This window comes from Berghia stephanieae, chromosome 6, assembly GCF_034508935.2.
Source record: "Berghia stephanieae isolate SIO BIC M18660-M18661 chromosome 6, UCSD_Bste_1.3, whole genome shotgun sequence".
In the NCBI taxonomy this organism is placed as follows: Eukaryota; Metazoa; Mollusca; class Gastropoda; order Nudibranchia; family Aeolidiidae; genus Berghia; species Berghia stephanieae.
In genome coordinates, this window is record NC_088365.1 from 2,460,820 (window position 1) to 2,480,347 (window position 19,528).

At 36.2% G+C, this 19,528-nt stretch overlaps 1 protein-coding gene across 1 annotated transcript in view; it reads right to left on the reverse strand.

Moving 5' to 3' along the window:
• The window catches only part of LOC144975966 (uncharacterized), a 39,890-nt gene extending 37,429 nt beyond the window's left edge, over positions 1-2,461 (reverse strand). Inside the window, exon 1 of the mRNA XM_078920208.1 lies at positions 1,718-2,461. The gene's annotated coding sequence lies outside the window, so the exon portion shown is untranslated. The remainder of the gene's footprint in view (positions 1-1,717) is intronic.
• Positions 2,462-19,528: the final 17,067 nt, after the last annotated feature.

Below are 19,528 nucleotides of genomic sequence, written 5' to 3' on the forward strand. Positions count from 1 at the left end.
CTACTAACACAAAACATTTCAACAGTCGTAACGTCACTTTCCTTGTTATGACGCATGGTAACTTAGTAACTGGCTCTAAACAATCGGCACAATGGAGGGCGCCTTTATGAAATATTTCTCCGACGAGCATAAAAGCGTATGCAAAGGGGAACAATCATTTTAAATCTGATCATGTTTTGACTTTGATACATTCTGATCACAAGACATATGAAAAGTTTTAGCCAGCATGAAGAATAAAAAGTACAGATTTTCTTTGTTTCGAAACACGATGACTGCCGTTGGTGGGCGACGTGACGTCAGACTATTGAATCCAATTCACAACACATACAATTTAGTGATAAAAGCTCATAAAAATGGCTGACTAAACACAATAACTTAGAGCTGATTGACGTCAATAGACACCTAGATAACCACGAACTCTCAGACAGTCGTCATAATGTAAACAATTATAATGATTGGTAAACATAGAAAACTACACAGGTTTTATTAAAATAAACAATTATAAAAACCTAATGACGTCAATGTCGTTCTATATCAATGCCTGCATTTGGTTATATAAAACTATTGATGCCAACAGCATATATCGTGTAAATACACAAAAGTATGTGTTACGTTGATTGTTTATTGCCTTATTCATACAGTTTAGTGATAATTGCTCAAAAAATGGCTGATTCAAAATAATAACTAATATCCGAGTGACGTCAATACGAATCTAGGACAGTCGTCACAATGTACACACTTATTATAATGATTGGCAAACGAAGAAAACTACACAGGTTTTGCAATCGATGGCATGTGTTTTAGTAAATTACGCACTGTTCTACCGCTTGATTAATAGAAACAACACGGAAAACTACGTGAAAACTTAAACGTTGTTTATATAATATCTATTGATGCAATACGTTTAGTATTTTTAAAAAAATCATAATATCGGCCAGCCAATATAACGTGTCAAAACAGAAAAGTATGTGTAACGTTGATTGTTTATAGTATTATTCATACTGTTAACAAAGTTCAATCAACTCCAAATGAAAATCAGAAACTTGAAACTTGAAAACAAAAACAACTGTGTCTACTCAGGCCTAATTTTGCCTACACAGGCTGCCATTCTCTTTTCTCTCTCTCTCTCTCTCTCTCTCTCTCTCTCTCTCTCTCACACACACACACACACACACAAACACACACACACACACACACACACACACACACACACACACACACACACACACACACACTGTCGCTGCCATAAAAGGTAATAGGGGTCAAAAGAAATGTGGGTTTTGTTAGGAATAATCAAATCTCACTGACTAACACTATTTACAACACATATAATTTAGTGATGAATGCTCATAAAAATGGCTGATGAAAAACAATAACTAAGATCTGAGTGACGTCAATGAAGACCTTGATAAACACGAATCTCGGACAATCGTCATAATTTAAACATTTATAATGATTGGCAAACATAAAAAACTACACAGCTTTTGCTAAGGATGGCATGTGTTTAAGTAAATTACGCACTGTTCCATGGCTTGATCAATAGAACCAACACTGAAAACTATGTGTACACTTAAACGTTTATAATCTGATCAAGAAAATCGTGTGATAACTAGTCACCTATCTGGCGATATAAATACAATACCAATGACCAGCGAGAGGTCGATATCATTCACGTTATTGTTTATAAACAACCAACTATGTTTGTCCGAGCATTTACTTGTGAAGCTGTGTGACAAATTCCATGATTTGATTAGTCAAAAATCAACAGGCTTTAACAGTCATGACGTAACTTCCCTCGTAATGACGCGTGGTAACTTAGTAACTGGCTGTAAACTATCGGAACAATTGCAGACGCCTTTATGAAATATTTCTCCGACGAGCATAAAAGCGTATCCAGATGAGAAAATTCATTATAAATATGATCATGTATTGACTTTTATACATTCTGATCACGTTCTAGTCATCATGAAGAATAAAAAGTACCCATTTTCTTTGTTTATAACCACGCTGCTAGACGTTGCTGGGCAATGTGACATCAGACTAGTGAATCCAATTTCATTATATCTATACCACAAAAGGGCAGTCAGTGTTCATTTGGCGTTCTCTGGTGGCGTACCAAGAAGTGATCATCGCCAACGTGTACATGGGTCTGGAGAGAGCTCTTGGGACCATCTTCTACACGGAGGGCCGGTTTCCTAGTCAGGATATTTATCTCTGATTCTCCGAGAGTCAGAACGTTGCGAACGAGACGTTTCTGTCCGCTCGTCGGTATTTGGATCTTGTGGCAGCCCTGTATAACAAGAATATTGAAGTAAATATGACAATGATGATGATGATGATGATGATGATGATGATTGCGATGATAATATGAGAAATAATAAAAGTGATGACGATGATAATGATGAGGATAATAATAATATCCAAAAAATAAATAGATAAATAAATTTTTAAAAAAACTAATAATGAGTGCTCGTCACCGAATGGATCATTGCTGTGGGTGTCCAGGATGTGAGTTTCAATGTTCTCCCAGTTATAGAGAATGAAAGCTGAAAATAATTGTTGAATTATTTCTATGTATTATTACTATTAGTATATGATCTTATGATTTCTAATGGTCTAAGAGAAACAATTGTGTCATAATGTCTCTCTACAATACTTTGTTGGTTATTTCCCTTGAACCAAGGGCGTTCACTCTATTGATAAATAACGAGGTGTTTACTTTTCACTTTGACTGTTGATTCCTTCCTACTGAAATTCACTCACAATGTCTCCACATTAATATGTCGTTCTTTGGGTTTGAATAAAAACCATAGTTACAAAAGTATCCTGTGTCATCCTAAATTATGTCAAACTTAACAGGTTATGGGCCCAGTGCCAACAACAGCAGGTACGCAAGATTAGTTTTCGATGGGGATGATCAGAAGTATGAACAATGGGAGATGAAGTTTCTGAGCTACCTCAGGCTACAGAAACTGAAAGATGTGATCCTTGCGGGTGAAGGGGAAGATGTAGACTTTGAAAAGAATGCAGATGCTTATGCTGAGTTGATTCAATTCCTGGACGACAAAAGCTTATCTTTAGTCATGAGAGATGCACCTGATGACGGCCGAAAAGCCCTCAGGATTTTGCGGGGTACTATGCCAGCTCAAGCACTCCAAGAGTGATTTCTTTGTACACTGAATTGACATCATTAGCCAAGAGTCCTACTGAAAGTGTAACAGAGTACTTAATTAGGGCAGAGACAGCAGCATCAGCTTTACGAAATGCAGATGAACAGGTTTCTGATAGTTTACTAGTCGCAATGGTATTGAAAGGGCTACCTAACTCATACCAAGCTTTTGTAGCTGTTGTCACCCAATCAGAGAAGAAACCGACGTTCAGTGATTTCAAAGTAGCTCTGCGAAGCTTTGAGGAAACAGAAAAATCAAGAGTAATCTCTACAACTTCAGAAGATTCAGTTTTAAAGTACAAGGCGACTGCTAGGCCCAACTATGCGTCTAAAATGAAACAACAAAATCCTTCGAAAGAAATACTTTGTTTCAACTGTGGTCAGCATGGACATTTTAAAAGAGACTGTCCAGTCAATAAAACTAAAGCAAATAGACTGTGGTGCAGTTTTTGTTGCAGAGATAACCACACTGACAAAACGTGTCGATCGTGAAAGAAAACCTCAACGACCAATAACACGCAGGCACATGCAGCCTTCCAACCTGATGGAAATGAACATAATTTTGCATTTAAGGTGAATGAACATTTCGATATATTAAATGTGAATAAGAAAGAGAAACTTCTTGTGGATTGTGGTGCAACGTCACATATTTTCAACGACTTAACAAAGTTTACCGAATTTGAACAAAACTTCAACCCGAGTGAACATTTTATCGAGCTCGCAAATGGCGACCGAGCAAATAACCTAGCTCTTAAAAGAGGACATGTGGAAGTAACAATGGTTGACGACGAAGGCAACAAGTGTAGTGGACAACTCCGCAATGTTCTTTATGTTCCTACATTCCCTCAGAACATTTTTTCAGTTCAAGCAGCTGCTGATAATGGTGCAAGTGTGCATTTCAGACAAAATTCTGCAGAATTAATGGACAAAAGTGGCAGAAAATTTGACATTCATAGGCATGGCAGACTGTATTATCTCCACATTTGTAACAATATAGTAGTTTCAGAAAGTGATACACAAACTGATGTTAATGTTAAACAAACTGTGCATGATGTGAATTACACTTTAGATTTACAAGACTGGCATAAAATTCTTGGCCACTGTAACTTTGAAGATGTTAAGAAACTTGAACAAGTGTTTGATGGTATGAATGTAAATAAAACAAATGGTGAGAATGAGAAAGCTGAATGTGAGATTTGTCTTGAGGGGAAAATGACTAACGTTAAAAATAAAACTCCACGCATTCGCATTCTCTTCTCTTCTTCTTCTTCTTCTTCTTCTTCTTCTTCTTCTTCTCTTCTTCTTCTTCTTCTTCTCTTCTTCTTCTCTTCTTCTTCTTCTTCTTCTTCTTCTTCTTCTTCTTCTTCTTCTTTTCCTTCTTCTTCTTCTTCTTCTTCTTCTTCTTCTTCTTCTTCTTCTTCTTTCTTCTTCTTCTTCTTCTTCTTTCTTCTTCTTCTTCTTCTTCTCTTCTTCTCTTCTTCTTCTTCTTCTTCTTCTTCTTCTTCTTCTTCTTCTTTTCTTCTTCTTCTCTTCTTCTTCTTCTTCTTCTTCTTCTTCTTCTTCTTCTTCTTCTTCTTCTTCTTCTTCTTCTTCCTTCTTCTTCTTCTTCTTCTTCTTCTTCTTCTTCTTCTTCTTTCTTCTTCTTCTTCTTCTTCTTCTTCTTCTTCTTCTTTCTTCTTCTTCTTCTTTTCTTCTTCTTCTTCTTCTTCTTCTTCTCTCTTCTCTCTTCTCTCTTCTTCTCTTCTTCTCTTCTTCTTCTTCTTCTTCTTCTCTTCTCTTCTTCTTTTTCTTCTCTTCTTCTCTTCTTCTTCTTTTCTTCTTCTTTTCTTCTCTTCTTTCTTCTCTTTCTTCTCTCTCTTCTTCTTTTCTTCTTCTTTTCTTCTTCTTCTTCTTCTTCTCTCTTCTTCTTCTTCTTCTTCTTCTTCTTCTTCTTTCTTTCTTCTTCTTCTTCTTCTTTTTTTCTTTCTTCTTCTTCTTCTTCTTCTTTTTTCTTCTCTTCTTCTTCTTCTTCTTCTTCTTCTTCTTCTTCTTCTTTCTTCTTCTTCTTCTTCTTCTTCTTCTTCTTCTTTTCTTCTTCTTCTTCTTCTTTCTTCTTCTTCTTCTTCTTCTTCTTCTTCTTCTTCTTTTCTTCTTCTTCTTCTTCTTCTTCTTCTTCTTCTTCTTTCTTCTCTTCTCTTCTTCTTCTTCTTCTTCTTCTTCTCTTCTTCTTCTTCTTCTTCTTCTTCTTCTTCTTCTTCTTCTTCTTCTTCTTCTTCTTCTTCTTCTTCTTCTTTCTTCTTCTCTTCTCTTCTTCTTCTTCTTCTTCTTCTTCTTCTTCTTCTTCTTCTTCTTCTTTCTTCTCTTCTTCTTTTCTTCTTTCTTTCTTTTCTTCTTCTTCTTCTTCTTCTTCTTCTTCTCTTCTTCTTCTTCTTCTTCTCTCTTTCTTCTTCTCTTCTTCTTCTTCTTCTTCTCTTCTTCTTCTATCTTCTTCTCTCTCTCTCTATCTCCTCCTACCCTCTCACTCCCATGAAAGGCAATTGGGGCCAAAAGGAATGTGGGACTCATACAAATTAGTGATGAATGCTCATAAAAATGGCTGACTACAAACAATAACTAAAATCTGATTGACGTCAATAGGCACCTAGATAACCATGAACTCTCAGTTTGACGTCACTGGTTTTATTATAATAAACAATTACAAAAACCTGATGACGTCAATTTCGTTCTAACTATATATGCCCGTATTTGGTTATATAAAACTATTGATGTCAACAGGATATAACGTGTCAATACACGAAAGTATGTGTTCCGCTGATTGTTTATAGTATCATTCATACTCCTAAGAAATTAATATCAACTCCAAATGAAAATCAGAAACTTTATTCTTGAAAACAAATTCAACTGCGTCTGCTCAGGCCTTAGTTATGCCTACACAGACCGCCATTCTCATCTCTCTCTCTCTCTCTCTCTCTCTCTCTCTCTCTCTCTCTCTCTCTATCTATCTATCTATCTATCTATCTATCTCTCTCTCTATCACACACACACAAACACACACACACACACACACACACACACACACACACACACACACTCCCATAAAACGGAATGTGGGACTCTGATTGGGATAATCTAATCTACTAACACAAAACATTTCAACAGTCGTAACATCACTTTCCTTGTTATGACGCATGGTAACTTAGTAACTGGCTCTAAACAATCGGCACAATGGAGGGCGCCTTTATGAAATATTTCTCCGACGAGCATAAAAGCGTATGCAAAGGGGAACAATCATTTTAAATCTGATCATGTTTTGACTTTGATACATTCTGATCACAAGACATATGAAAAGTTTTAGCCAGCATGAAGAATAAAAAGTACAGATTTTCTTTGTTTCGAAACACGATGACTGCCGTTGGTGGGCGACGTGACGTCAGACTATTGAATCCAATTCACAACACATACAATTTAGTGATAAAAGCTCATAAAAATGGCTGACTAAACACAATAACTTAGAGCTGATTGACGTCAATAGACACCTAGATAACCACGAACTCTCAGACAGTCGTCATAATGTAAACAATTATAATGATTGGTAAACATAGAAAACTACACAGGTTTTATTAAAATAAACAATTATAAAAACCTAATGACGTCAATGTCGTTCTATATCAATGCCTGCATTTGGTTATATAAAACTATTGATGCCAACAGCATATATCGTGTAAATACACAAAAGTATGTGTTACGTTGATTGTTTATTGCCTTATTCATACAGTTTAGTGATAATTGCTCAAAAAATGGCTGATTCAAAATAATAACTAATATCCGAGTGACGTCAATACGAATCTAGGACAGTCGTCACAATGTACACACTTATTATAATGATTGGCAAACGAAGAAAACTACACAGGTTTTGCAATCGATGGCATGTGTTTTAGTAAATTACGCACTGTTCTACCGCTTGATTAATAGAAACAACACGGAAAACTACGTGAAAACTTAAACGTTGTTTATATAATATCTATTGATGCAATACGTTTAGTATTTTTAAAAAAATCATAATATCGGCCAGCCAATATAACGTGTCAAAACAGAAAAGTATGTGTAACGTTGATTGTTTATAGTATTATTCATACTGTTAACAAAGTTCAATCAACTCCAAATGAAAATCAGAAACTTGAAACTTGAAAACAAAAACAACTGTGTCTACTCAGGCCTAATTTTGCCTACACAGGCTGCCATTCTCTTTTCTCTCTCTCTCTCTCTCTCTCTCTCTCCTCTACACACACACACACACACACAAACACACACACACACGCACACAACACACACACACACACACACACACACACACACACACACTGTCGCTGCCATAAAAGGTAATAGGGGTCAAAAGAAATGTGGGTTTTGTTAGGAATAATCAAATCTCACTGACTAACACTATTTACAACACATATAATTTAGTGATGAATGCTCATAAAAATGGCTGATGAAAAACAATAACTAAGATCTGAGTGACGTCAATGAAGACCTTGATAAACACGAATCTCGGACAATCGTCATAATTTAAACATTTATAATGATTGGCAAACATAAAAAACTACACAGCTTTTGCTAAGGATGGCATGTGTTTAAGTAAATTACGCACTGTTCCATGGCTTGATCAATAGAACCAACACTGAAAACTATGTGTACACTTAAACGTTTATAATCTGATCAAGAAAATCGTGTGATAACTAGTCACCTATCTGGCGATATAAATACAATACCAATGACCAGCGAGAGGTCGATATCATTCACGTTATTGTTTATAAACAACCAACTATGTTTGTCCGAGCATTTACTTGTGAAGCTGTGTGACAAATTCCATGATTTGATTAGTCAAAAATCAACAGGCTTTAACAGTCATGACGTAACTTCCCTCGTAATGACGCGTGGTAACTTAGTAACTGGCTGTAAACTATCGGAACAATTGCAGACGCCTTTATGAAATATTTCTCCGACGAGCATAAAAGCGTATCCAGATGAGAAAATTCATTATAAATATGATCATGTATTGACTTTTATACATTCTGATCACGTTCTAGTCATCATGAAGAATAAAAAGTACCCATTTTCTTTGTTTATAACCACGCTGCTAGACGTTGCTGGGCAATGTGACATCAGACTAGTGAATCCAATTTCATTATATCTATACCACAAAAGGGCAGTCAGTGTTCATTTGGCGTTCTCTGGTGGCGTACCAAGAAGTGATCATCGCCAACGTGTACATGGGTCTGGAGAGAGCTCTTGGGACCATCTTCTACACGGAGGGCCGGTTTCCTAGTCAGGATATTTATCTCTGATTCTCCGAGAGTCAGAACGTTGCGAACGAGACGTTTCTGTCCGCTCGTCGGTATTTGGATCTTGTGGCAGCCCTGTATAACAAGAATATTGAAGTAAATATGACAATGATGATGATGATGATGATGATGATGATGATTGCGATGATAATATGAGAAATAATAAAAGTGATGACGATGATAATGATGAGGATAATAATAATATCCAAAAAATAAATAGATAAATAAATTTTTAAAAAAACTAATAATGAGTGCTCGTCACCGAATGGATCATTGCTGTGGGTGTCCAGGATGTGAGTTTCAATGTTCTCCCCAGTTATAGAGAATGAAAGCTGAAAATAATTGTTGAATTATTTCTATGTATTATTACTATTAGTATATGATCTTATGATTTCTAATGGTCTAAGAGAAACAATTGTGTCATAATGTCTCTCTACAATACTTTGTTGGTTATTTCCCTTGAACCAAGGGCGTTCACTCTATTGATAAATAACGAGGTGTTTACTTTTCACTTTGACTGTTGATTCCTTCCTACTGAAATTCACTCACAATGTCTCCACATTAATATGTCGTTCTTTGGGTTTGAATAAAAACCATAGTTACAAAAGTATCCTGTGTCATCCTAAATTATGTCAAACTTAACAGGTTATGGGCCCAGTGCCAACAACAGCAGGTACGCAAGATTAGTTTTCGATGGGGATGATCAGAAGTATGAACAATGGGAGATGAAGTTTCTGAGCTACCTCAGGCTACAGAAACTGAAAGATGTGATCCTTGCGGGTGAAGGGGAAGATGTAGACTTTGAAAAGAATGCAGATGCTTATGCTGAGTTGATTCAATTCCTGGACGACAAAAGCTTATCTTTAGTCATGAGAGATGCACCTGATGACGGCCGAAAAGCCCTCAGGATTTTGCGGGGGTACTATGCCAGCTCAAGCACTCCAAGAGTGATTTCTTTGTACACTGAATTGACATCATTAGCCAAGAGTCCTACTGAAAGTGTAACAGAGTACTTAATTAGGGCAGAGACAGCAGCATCAGCTTTACGAAATGCAGATGAACAGGTTTCTGATAGTTTACTAGTCGCAATGGTATTGAAAGGGCTACCTAACTCATACCAAGCTTTTGTAGCTGTTGTCACCCAATCAGAGAAGAAACCGACGTTCAGTGATTTCAAAGTAGCTCTGCGAAGCTTTGAGGAAACAGAAAAATCAAGAGTAATCTCTACAACTTCAGAAGATTCAGTTTTAAAGTACAAGGCGACTGCTAGGCCCAACTATGCGTCTAAAATGAAACAACAAAATCCTTCGAAAGAAATACTTTGTTTCAACTGTGGTCAGCATGGACATTTTAAAAGAGACTGTCCAGTCAATAAAACTAAAGCAAATAGACTGTGGTGCAGTTTTTGTTGCAGAGATAACCACACTGACAAAACGTGTCGATCGTGAAAGAAAACCTCAACGACCAATAACACGCAGGCACATGCAGCCTTCCAACCTGATGGAAATGAACATAATTTTGCATTTAAGGTGAATGAACATTTCGATATATTAAATGTGAATAAGAAAGAGAAACTTCTTGTGGATTGTGGTGCAACGTCACATATTTTCAACGACTTAACAAAGTTTACCGAATTTGAACAAAACTTCAACCCGAGTGAACATTTTATCGAGCTCGCAAATGGCGACCGAGCAAATAACCTAGCTCTTAAAAGAGGACATGTGGAAGTAACAATGGTTGACGACGAAGGCAACAAGTGTAGTGGACAACTCCGCAATGTTCTTTATGTTCCTACATTCCCTCAGAACATTTTTTCAGTTCAAGCAGCTGCTGATAATGGTGCAAGTGTGCATTTCAGACAAAATTCTGCAGAATTAATGGACAAAAGTGGCAGAAAATTTGACATTCATAGGCATGGCAGACTGTATTATCTCCACATTTGTAACAATATAGTAGTTTCAGAAAGTGATACACAAACTGATGTTAATGTTAAACAAACTGTGCATGATGTGAATTACACTTTAGATTTACAAGACTGGCATAAAATTCTTGGCCACTGTAACTTTGAAGATGTTAAGAAACTTGAACAAGTGTTTGATGGTATGAATGTAAATAAAACAAATGGTGAGAATGAGAAAGCTGAATGTGAGATTTGTCTTGAGGGGAAAATGACTAACGTTAAAAATAAAACTCCACGCATTCGCATTCTTCTTCTTCTTCTTCTTCTTCTTCTTCTTCTTCTTCTTCTTCTTCTTTTCTTCTTTCTTCTTCTCTTCTTCTTCTTCTTCTTCTTCTTCTTCTTCTTCTTCTTCTTCTTCTTTTCTTTCTTTCTTCTTCTTCTTCTTCTTCTTTCTTCTTCTTCTTCTTCTTCTTTCTTCTTCTTCTTCTTCTTCTTCTTTTCTTCTTCTTCTTTCTTCTTCTTCTTTCTTCTTCTTCTTCTTCTTTTCTTCTTCTTCTTCTTCTTCTTCTTCTTCTTCTTCTTCTTCTTCTTCTTCTTCTTCTTCTTCTTCTTCTTCTTCTTCTTCTTCTTTCTTCTTCTTCTTCTTCTTTTCTTCTTCTTTCTTCTTCTTCTTCTTCTTCTTCTTCTTCTTCTTCTTCTTCTTCTTCTCTTCTTCTTTTCTTCTTCTTCTCTTCTTCTTCTTCTTCTTCTTCTTCTTCTTCTTCTTCTTCTTCTTCTTCTTCTTCTTCTTCTTCTTCTTCTTCTTCTTCTTCTTCTTCTTCTTCTTCTTCTTCTTCTTCTTCTTCTTCTTTCTTCTTCTTCTTCTTCTTCTTCTTCTTTCTTCTTCTTCTTCTTCTTCTTCTTCTTCTTCTTCTTCTTCTTCTTCTTCTTCTTCTTCTTCTTCTTCTTCTTCTTCTTCTTCTTCTTCTTCTTCTTCTTCTTCTTCTTTCTTCTTCTTCTTCTTCTTCTTCTTCTTCTTCTTCTTCTTCTTCTTCTTCTTCTTCTTCTTCTTCTTCTTCTTCTTCTTCTTCTTCTTCTTCTTCTTCTCTTCTTCTTCTTCTTCTTCTTCTTCTTCTTCTTCTTCTTCTTCTTCTTCTTCTTCTTCTTCTTCTTTTTCTTCTTCTTCTTCTTTTCTTCTTCTTCTTCTTCTTCTTCTTCTTTCTTCTTCTTCTTCTTCTTCTTCTTTTCTTCTTCTTTTCTTCTTCTTCTCTTCTCTCTTCTTCTTCTTCTTCTTCTTCTTCTTCTTCTTCTTCTTCTTCTTCTTCTTCTTCTTCTTCTTCTTCTTCTTCTTCTTCTTCTTCTTCTTCTCTTCTTCTTCTTCTTCTTCTTCTTCTTCTTCTTCTCTCTTCTTCTTCTTCTTCTTCTTCTTTCTTCTTCTTCTTCTTCTTCTTCTCTTCTTCTTCTTCTTCTTCTTCTTCTTCTTCTTCTTCTTCTTCTTCTTCTTCTTCTTCTTCTTCTTCTTCTTCTTCTTCTTCTTCTTCTTCTTCTTCTCTTCTTCTTCTTCTTCTTCTTCTTCTTCTCTTCTTCTTCTTCTTCTTCTTCTTCTTCTTCTTCTTCTTCTTCTTCTTCTCTTCTTCTTCTCTTCTTCTTCTTTCTTCTTCTCTTCTTCTTCTTCTTCTTTTTCTTCTTCTCTCCTCTCTATCTCTCTCTCTATCTCCCTCTCTCACTCCATGAAAGGCAATTGGGGCCAAAAGGAATGTGGGACTCATACAAATTAGTGATGAATGCTCATAAAAATGGCTGACTACAAACAATAACTAAAATCTGATTGACGTCAATAGGCACCTAGATAACCATGAACTCTCAGTTTGACGTCACTGGTTTTATTATAATAAACAATTACAAAAACCTGATGACGTCAATTTCGTTCTAACTATATATGCCCGTATTTGGTTATATAAAACTATTGATGTCAACAGGATATAACGTGTCAATACACGAAGTATGTGTTCCGCTGATTGTTTATAGTATCATTCATACTCCTAAGAAATTAATATCAACTCCAAATGAAAATCAGAAACTTTATTCTTGAAAACAAATTCAACTGCGTCTGCTCAGGCCTTAGTTATGCCTACACAGACCGCCATTCTCATCTCTCTCTCTCTCTCTCTCTCTCTCTCTCTCTCTCTCTCTCTCTCTCTATCTATCTATCTATCTATCTATCTATCTCTCTCTCTATCACACACACACAAACACACACACACACACACACACACACACACACACACACACTCCCATAAAACGGAATGTGGGACTCTGATTGGGATAATCTAATCTACTAACACAAAACATTTCAACAGTCGTAACATCACTTTCCTTGTTATGACGCATGGTAACTTAGTAACTGGCTCTAAACAATCGGCACAATGGAGGGCGCCTTTATGAAATATTTCTCCGACGAGCATAAAAGCGTATGCAAAGGGGAACAATCATTTTAAATCTGATCATGTTTTGACTTTGATACATTCTGATCACAAGACATATGAAAAGTTTTAGCCAGCATGAAGAATAAAAAGTACAGATTTTCTTTGTTTCGAAACACGATGACTGCCGTTGGTGGGCGACGTGACGTCAGACTATTGAATCCAATTCACAACACATACAATTTAGTGATAAAAGCTCATAAAAATGGCTGACTAAACACAATAACTTAGAGCTGATTGACGTCAATAGACACCTAGATAACCACGAACTCTCAGACAGTCGTCATAATGTAAACAATTATAATGATTGGTAAACATAGAAAACTACACAGGTTTTATTAAAATAAACAATTATAAAAACCTAATGACGTCAATGTCGTTCTATATCAATGCCTGCATTTGGTTATATAAAACTATTGATGCCAACAGCATATATCGTGTAAATACACAAAAGTATGTGTTACGTTGATTGTTTATTGCCTTATTCATACAGTTTAGTGATAATTGCTCAAAAAATGGCTGATTCAAAATAATAACTAATATCCGAGTGACGTCAATACGAATCTAGGACAGTCGTCACAATGTACACACTTATTATAATGATTGGCAAACGAAGAAAACTACACAGGTTTTGCAATCGATGGCATGTGTTTTAGTAAATTACGCACTGTTCTACCGCTTGATTAATAGAAACAACACGGAAAACTACGTGAAAACTTAAACGTTGTTTATATAATATCTATTGATGCAATACGTTTAGTATTTTTAAAAAAATCATAATATCGGCCAGCCAATATAACGTGTCAAAACAGAAAAGTATGTGTAACGTTGATTGTTTATAGTATTATTCATACTGTTAACAAAGTTCAATCAACTCCAAATGAAAATCAGAAACTTGAAACTTGAAAACAAAAACAACTGTGTCTACTCAGGCCTAATTTTGCCTACACAGGCTGCCATTCTCTTTTTCTCTCTCTCTCTCTCTCTCTCTCTCTCACACACACACACACACACACAAACACACACACACACGCACACACACACACACACACACACACACACACCCCACACACACTGTCGCTGCCATAAAAGGTAATAGGGGTCAAAAGAAATGTGGGTTTTGTTAGGAATAATCAAATCTCACTGACTAACACTATTTACAACACATATAATTTAGTGATGAATGCTCATAAAAATGGCTGATGAAAAACAATAACTAAGATCTGAGTGACGTCAATGAAGACCTTGATAAACACGAATCTCGGACAATCGTCATAATTTAAACATTTATAATGATTGGCAAACATAAAAAACTACACAGCTTTTGCTAAGGATGGCATGTGTTTAAGTAAATTACGCACTGTTCCATGGCTTGATCAATAGAACCAACACTGAAAACTATGTGTACACTTAAACGTTTATAATCTGATCAAGAAAATCGTGTGATAACTAGTCACCTATCTGGCGATATAAATACAATACCAATGACCAGCGAGAGGTCGATATCATTCACGTTATTGTTTATAAACAACCAACTATGTTTGTCCGAGCATTTACTTGTGAAGCTGTGTGACAAATTCCATGATTTGATTAGTCAAAAATCAACAGGCTTTAACAGTCATGACGTAACTTCCCTCGTAATGACGCGTGGTAACTTAGTAACTGGCTGTAAACTATCGGAACAATTGCAGACGCCTTTATGAAATATTTCTCCGACGAGCATAAAAGCGTATCCAGATGAGAAAATTCATTATAAATATGATCATGTATTGACTTTTATACATTCTGATCACGTTCTAGTCATCATGAAGAATAAAAAGTACCCATTTTCTTTGTTTATAACCACGCTGCTAGACGTTGCTGGGCAATGTGACATCAGACTAGTGAATCCAATTTCATTATATCTATACCACAAAAGGGCAGTCAGTGTTCATTTGGCGTTCTCTGGTGGCGTACCAAGAAGTGATCATCGCCAACGTGTACATGGGTCTGGAGAGAGCTCTTGGGACCATCTTCTACACGGAGGGCCGGTTTCCTAGTCAGGATATTTATCTCTGATTCTCCGAGAGTCAGAACGTTGCGAACGAGACGTTTCTGTCCGCTCGTCGGTATTTGGATCTTGTGGCAGCCCTGTATAACAAGAATATTGAAGTAAATATGACAATGATGATGATGATGATGATGATGATGATGATTGCGATGATAATATGAGAAATAATAAAAGTGATGACGATGATAATGATGAGGATAATAATAATATCCAAAAAATAAATAGATAAATAAATTTTTAAAAAAACTAATAATGAGTGCTCGTCACCGAATGGATCATTGCTGTGGGTGTCCAGGATGTGAGTTTCAATGTTCTCCCCAGTTATAGAGAATGAAAGCTGAAAATAATTGTTGAATTATTTCTATGTATTATTACTATTAGTATATGATCTTATGATTTCTAATGGTCTAAGAGAAACAATTGTGTCATAATGTCTCTCTACAATACTTTGTTGGTTATTTCCCTTGAACCAAGGGCGTTCACTCTATTGATAAATAACGAGGTGTTTACTTTTCACTTTGACTGTTGATTCCTTCCTACTGAAATTCACTCACAATGTCTCCACATTAATATGTCGTTCTTTGGGTTTGAATAAAAACCATAGTTACAAAAGTATCCTGTGTCATCCTAAATTATGTCAAACTTAACAGGTTATGGGCCCAGTGCCAACAACAGCAGGTACGCAAGATTAGTTTTCGATGGGGATGATCAGAAGTATGAACAATGGGAGATGAAGTTTCTGAGCTACCTCAGGCTACAGAAACTGAAAGATGTGATCCTTGCGGGTGAAGGGGAAGATGTAGACTTTGAAAAGAATGCAGATGCTTATGCTGAGTTGATTCAATTCCTGGACGACAAAAGCTTATCTTTAGTCATGAGAGATGCACCTGATGACGGCCGAAAAGCCCTCAGGATTTTGCGGGGGTACTATGCCAGCTCAAGCACTCCAAGAGTGATTTCTTTGTACACTGAATTGACATCATTAGCCAAGAGTCCTACTGAAAGTGTAACAGAGTACTTAATTAGGGCAGAGACAGCAGCATCAGCTTTACGAAATGCAGATGAACAGGTTTCTGATAGTTTACTAGTCGCAATGGTATTGAAAGGGCTACCTAACTCATACCAAGCTTTTGTAGCTGTTGTCACCCAATCAGAGAAGAAACCGACGTTCAGTGATTTCAAAGTAGCTCTGCGAAGCTTTGAGGAAACAGAAAAATCAAGAGTAATCTCTACAACTTCAGAAGATTCAGTTTTAAAGTACAAGGCGACTGCTAGGCCCAACTATGCGTCTAAAATGAAACAACAAAATCCTTCGAAAGAAATACTTTGTTTCAACTGTGGTCAGCATGGACATTTTAAAAGAGACTGTCCAGTCAATAAAACTAAAGCAAATAGACTGTGGTGCAGTTTTTGTTGCAGAGATAACCACACTGACAAAACGTGTCGATCGTGAAAGAAAACCTCAACGACCAATAACACGCAGGCACATGCAGCCTTCCAACCTGATGGAAATGAACATAATTTTGCATTTAAGGTGAATGAACATTTCGATATATTAAATGTGAATAAGAAAGAGAAACTTCTTGTGGATTGTGGTGCAACGTCACATATTTTCAACGACTTAACAAAGTTTACCGAATTTGAACAAAACTTCAACCCGAGTGAACATTTTATCGAGCTCGCAAATGGCGACCGAGCAAATAACCTAGCTCTTAAAAGAGGACATGTGGAAGTAACAATGGTTGACGACGAAGGCAACAAGTGTAGTGGACAACTCCGCAATGTTCTTTATGTTCCTACATTCCCTCAGAACATTTTTTCAGTTCAAGCAGCTGCTGATAATGGTGCAAGTGTGCATTTCAGACAAAATTCTGCAGAATTAATGGACAAAAGTGGCAGAAAATTTGACATTCATAGGCATGGCAGACTGTATTATCTCCACATTTGTAACAATATAGTAGTTTCAGAAAGTGATACACAAACTGATGTTAATGTTAAACAAACTGTGCATGATGTGAATTACACTTTAGATTTACAAGACTGGCATAAAATTCTTGGCCACTGTAACTTTGAAGATGTTAAGAAACTTGAACAAGTGTTTGATGGTATGAATGTAAATAAAACAAATGGTGAGAATGAGAAAGCTGAATGTGAGATTTGTCTTGAGGGGAAAATGACTAACGTTAAAAATAAAACTCCACGCATTCGCATTCTTCTTCTTTCTTCTTCTTCTTCTTCTTCTTCTTCTTCTTCTTCTTCTTCTTCTTCTTCTTCTTCTTCTTCTTCTTCTTCTTCTTCTTCTTCTTCTTTTCTTCTTCTTCTTCTTCTTTCTTCTTCTTCTTCTTCTTCTTCTTCTTCTTCTTCTTCTTCTTCTTCTTCTTCTTCTTCTTCTTCTTCTTCTTCTTTCTTCTTCTTCTTCTTCTTCTTCTTCTTCTTCTTCTTCTCTTCTTCTTCTTCTTCTTCTTCTTCTTCTTCTTCTTCTTCTTCTTCTTCTTCTTCTTCTTCTTCTTCTTTCTTCTTCTTCTTCTTCTTCTTCTTCTTCTTCTTCTTCTTCTTCTTCTTCTTCTTCTTCTTCTTCTTCTTCTTCTTTCTTCTTCTTCTTCTTCTTCTTCTTCTTCTTCTTCTTCTTCTTCTTCTTCTTCTTCTTCTTCTTTTCTTCTTCTTCTTCTTCTTCTTCTTCTTCTTCTTCTTCTTCTTCTTCTTCTTCTTCTTCTTCTTCTTCTTCTTCTTCTTCTTCTTCTTCTTCTTCTTCTTCTTCTTCTTCTTCTTCTTCTTCTTCTTCTTCTTCTTCTTCTTCTTCTTCTTCTTCTTCTTCTTCTTCTTCTTCTTCTTCTTCTTCTTCTTCTTCTTCTTCTTCTTCTTCTTCTTCTTCTTCTTCTTCTTTCTTCTTCTTCTTCTTCTTCTTCTTCTTCTTCTTCTTCTTTCTTCTTCTTTTCTTCTTCTTCTTCTTCTTTCTTCTTTCTTCTTCTTCTTCTTCTTCTTCTTCTTCTTCTTCTTCTTCTTCTTCTTCTTCTTCTTCTTCTTCTTCTTCTTCTTCTTCTTCTTTCTTCCTTCTTCTTCTTCTTCTTCTTCTTCTTCTTCTTCTTCTTCTTCTTCTTCTTCTTCTTCTTCTTCTTCTTCTTCTTCTTCTTCTCTTCTTCTTCTTCTTCTTCTTCTTCTTCTTCTTCTTCTTCTTCTTCTTCTTCTTCTTCTTCTTCTTCTTCTTCTTCTTCTTCTTCTTCTTCTTCTTCTTCTTCTTCTTCTTCTTCTTCTTCTTCTTCTTCTTCTTCTTCTTCTTCTTCTTCTTCTTCTCTTCTTCTTCTTCTTCTTCTTCTTCTTCTTCTTCTCTTCTTCTTCTTTCTTCTTCTTCTTCTTCTTCTTCTCTTCTTCTTCTTCTTCTTCTTCTTCTTCTTCTTCTTCTTCTTCTTCTTCTTCTTCTTCTTCTTCTTCTTCTTCTTCTTCTTCTTCTTCTTCTTCTTCTTCTTCTCTTCTTCTTCTTCTTTCTTCTTCTTCTTCTTCTTCTCTTCTTCTTCTTCTTCTTCTTCTTCTTCTTCTTCTCTCTCTCTCTATCTCTCTCTCTATCTCCCTCTCTCACTCCCATGAAAGGCAATTGGGGCCAAAAGGAATGTGGGACTCATACAATTTAGTGATGAATGCTCATAAAAATGGCTGACTACAAACAATAACTAAAATCTGATTGACGTCAATAGGCACCTAGATAACCATGAACTCTCAGTTTGACGTCACTGGTTTTATTATAATAAACAATTACAAAAACCTGATGACGTCAATTTCGTTCTAACTATATTGCCCGTATTTGGTTATATAAAACTATTGATGTCAACAGGATATAACGTGTCAATACACGAAAGTATGTGTTCCGCTGATTGTTTATAGTATCATTCATACTCCTAAGAAATTAATATCAACTCCAAATGAAAATCAGAAACTTTATTCTTGAAAACAAATTCAACTGCGTCTGCTCAGGCCTTAGTTATGCCTACACAGACCGCCATTCTCATCTCTCTCTCTCTCTCTCTCTCTCTCTCTCTCTCTCTCTCTCTCTCTCTCTCTATCTATCTATCTATCTATCTATCTATCTCTCTCTCTATCACACACACACAAAACACACACACACACACACACACACACACACACACACACACTCCCATAAAACGGAATGTGGGACTCTGATTGGGATAATCTAATCTACTAACACAAAACATTTCAACAGTCGTAACGTCACTTTCCTTGTTATGACGCATGGTAACTTAGTAACTGGCTCTAAACAATCGGCACAATGGAGGGCGCCTTTATGAAATATTTCTCCGACGAGCATAAAAGCGTATGCAAAGGGGAACAATCATTTTAAATCTGATCATGTTTTGACTTTGATACATTCTGATCACAAGACATATGAAAAGTTTTAGCCAGCATGAAGAATAAAAAGTACAGATTTTCTTTGTTTCGAAACACGATGACTGCCGTTGGTGGGCGACGTGACGTCAGACTATTGAATCCAATTCACAACACATACAATTTAGTGATAAAAGCTCATAAAAATGGCTGACTAAACACAATAACTTAGAGCTGATTGACGTCAATAGACACCTAGATAACCACGAACTCTCAGACAGTCGTCATAAT